This window comes from Mauremys reevesii, linkage group 17 (genome assembly GCF_016161935.1).
Source record: "Mauremys reevesii isolate NIE-2019 linkage group 17, ASM1616193v1, whole genome shotgun sequence".
Lineage (NCBI taxonomy): Eukaryota > Metazoa > Chordata > Testudines > Geoemydidae > Mauremys > Mauremys reevesii.
This window is the reverse complement of record NC_052639.1, coordinates 7753472-7756633: the sequence shown is the minus strand read 5'-3', so window position 1 is coordinate 7756633 and position 3162 is coordinate 7753472. Positions and strand designations below refer to the sequence as shown.

General features: G+C 50.9%; 1 non-coding gene across 1 annotated transcript; it reads left to right on the top strand.

The window, feature by feature from the left end:
- Positions 1 to 675: 675 nt before the first annotated feature.
- Positions 676 to 747, top strand: TRNAC-ACA. The gene has a single exon. It is a non-coding gene; the product is annotated as a tRNA-Cys (tRNA).
- Positions 748 to 3162: the final 2415 nt, after the last annotated feature.

Below are 3162 nucleotides of genomic sequence, written 5' to 3'. Positions count from 1 at the left end.
CCTGTGCCCATGAGGAGGGGACCGGGGCTCTGCCAGCAGGAAGATTTATCCTGCAGGTGCCCTGCCTCCCTCCCACAGGGTTCCTGGAGCAGAGAAGCTTTGAATCCTCGCCGGAGACTAGAGACGCCCGAGCAGCACAAGCTGCCTGGCAGAGGTTCTGGATCAGGGCCTCACGGGCACATTGGGTTCATTCCCTCAGGGCTGCCCTGCCCAGTGCCAGGGCTGCTCTCACTCCTCCAGCACAGAGGGGGCTGCAGGCTCTTTGCCAAGCTGGGTCCCAGCTCAAGGCAGATTTAACACTAGCAGGGGCCCAGGCATGTGCTGGTGCCGCTCAGGGAGGGAATCTGGGCCAAAGACTGATTAGAAATTGGGTAACACTGACGTGGGACTAGAAAGACCCTTGATGGGACGTGGCGGGTAGATAGCCCCCATTGTGTACCGTGCCCTTGCCGAGAAGTCTCTGGGAGAGTGGATTCTTCCTGATGGGCCACCAGCACGTCTCGTTGGTCCTGATGTCGGCTGCTCCTTTGCTGATACTGACAAGCTAATTGGGGGCGTTTCCCACTCACCCCATAGCTCCGGGATGCACAGACAGCAACACTGGTGTGGAAGAAACGAATGCCACTCTCAGGTTTCAAGATCCTTAAGATCACTGACTTGCAAATGTAATTATCAGGGGGTATAGCTCAGTGGTAGAGTGTTTGACTACAGATCAAGTGGTCCTTGGTTCAAATCCAAGTACTCCCTTAAAAGCCTGGTCTTTCAACAAAAATAATTGCATATCCATTTCCATTATGTTCAGGAGCTCCACTGACTAGGGATGCCTGAAATAAATGGAAACACTCAACATTTTCCTGTGCAAATACATAAAAACCTAGCAAACATGTCCCTCTGATGAAAGCAGTTCCAATCCTCTAAGTGTCTAGTTTATGTTTTCATCAATGAAACAAAGGCACATGAAGACACATTTGCAGGTCCTTGGCCTCCATGGGCTATAATGTGCAGAAGAACAAGAACCACATCCACTTGGGAGGAATGGACTAGTCTGTATTACATTTGGTAAGTAAGTTGCCATTGGGACTGAAAATTCTACTGGAGGTGGACAGGAGCCTGTTGCAAAAATAAAATAACCAAGATTTACCAAACTCCCTGTTACACATTCAATCCTCTCTTTTTTCTATTCTATTAAAGGGGGAGCAATTTACCTGTGACCCTGTGCTGGGGTGGATGGAGGGTGCTGGTGGGGGGTGGTGCCCTGGGCTGGGGCAGCTGGTGGTGTGTGGGTGGGGGAGCACTGGTTGGGGGGAAGGGGAGAGTCAAGAGCTGGGGCAGCACAGGGTGTATGTGGGGGAGAGCCTAGGGCTGGGGTGGCAGGGGTGAGGGTCACGAGGTAGAGCCCGTGGCAGGGGTGAGGGTCAGGAGGTAGAGCCCAGGGCTGGGAGGCAGGGGTGTAGGGGTGGGGAGGGGAGAACCCAGGGCTCGGGCAGCAGGGCGATGGGAGGCAGACAAAAATTTTTTGCTTGGGGAGGTAAAAAACCTAGAGCCAGCCCTGCCTCCACATACCGTAAGGTAGGTAGGAGCGGATCATTATTATCCCTACTTGAAAGAGGGAGAAGCTAAGGCTGAGAAAGGAGAATTGACTTGTCTTAGGTCACACAGCCAGTCAGTGGCAGAGTTGGGAATAGGACCCAAGAGCCCTGATTTTCAAACTAACCATCAGATCTTGAATTTCATCCATTGAATGACCTGAATAAAGTCCTCTCAGATGAGCTCCAGACCAACAACAGTGCACAATAATTATTCAGCAAGTATTTGAGAACTGCAATGTTAGAGAGAATCATGAACTGCTCAGAGACCATTAATGCAGCGAAGCAGCAAAATTCATCGAACATATGACTGGTTCTGACTTATTTACTTGGTCTTCAAAGAGAACAACAAGGACATGAGTCTCCTCCTGTCAATAACCCCTGCTCAGCCAATCAGGGTAGAGACCGAGGACGAGAGGCTGAGGGTTCTCACGAGAGAGCCCAAAGGATGGTCCAGGTCACTGGTGGGGTTCACTGCCCGAGCACTATTTCCACCCCACATTTTTGGGTGGACCTCCCACAGTGGGAGCTGCAGAGCACTCCTCCGCAACACACACACACACACACACACACACACACACACACACACACACACACACACACACACACCTCGCTCCGGGGGTGGGGAGGGGACCAGGAGAAAGGACAAAAGAAGCAAGAGACAAAGAGAAAGGTATGGAGGAAAAGATGAAACAAAAAAGACAAACCCTAATGTCCCCAGTGATTCTGAGGGACAAAATCCCAGGTAGCAGAATGAAATTCTGCCTCCTTAAGCTCGTGTTTTCCATGCCTAGAATTCAACTGTCACCAGATGGATCAGACTGAACAGGTTTCAAACCTCGAGGAGGCTCTTACCTTCTAAACAGGGACAGCTGTTTTCTACTAAAATCAGGAAAAGGGAAGGAGAAAACTCGAAAGAGGTTCCTCCTGGCTCTCAGTCCTCAAAGAGAGACCTGGAGAAGGAGACTGGCTGAAGCAAAGCCACAGGGGTCTCTGAGGTTTCCCTGGCCCCTCGCCCCTGTCCTGCCTGTCAGCATCTTTCTGTGAGGTCACCACCTCCCCACCACCTTTGACCAATAGTCTGAGGTCCTGCAAAAGGACTTTGTGATGTCACTGCCACACCTCCCTTGCTGTGCTAATGTCCTGCCCTGGCCAGGCACTTTGGAGGTTTGAGCTACTCCCTGTTGATCACCCCACTCAAGGAGCGTTTGTTCTAGGCAGCAAGCCGGTTAGACAGGAACACACCAGACGCTGCTCTCAATGCTACACTCAGTTTTTCAGAAATTAGTCGACTTTATGGCCAGAAGAGACCATTAGAGCATCTAATCTGACCCCCTGCATATCACAGGTCTCCTGTATGACACAAGAGCTACTTTTGGGGCAAACATTCCAGAAAGGCATCTAGTCTTCATTAAATGACATCAGGAAATGGCAAATCCACCAATTTCCTTGGTAGCTTGTTCCTGTGGTGAATCCTCCGCACTGTTGATTATTTGTGCCTTATTTGTAATATGAATCCTTGGTCTGGCTCCCAGCCCCTCTCCAAGGGTTGCAGCTGTCTGGAGGTGCTGCCTTC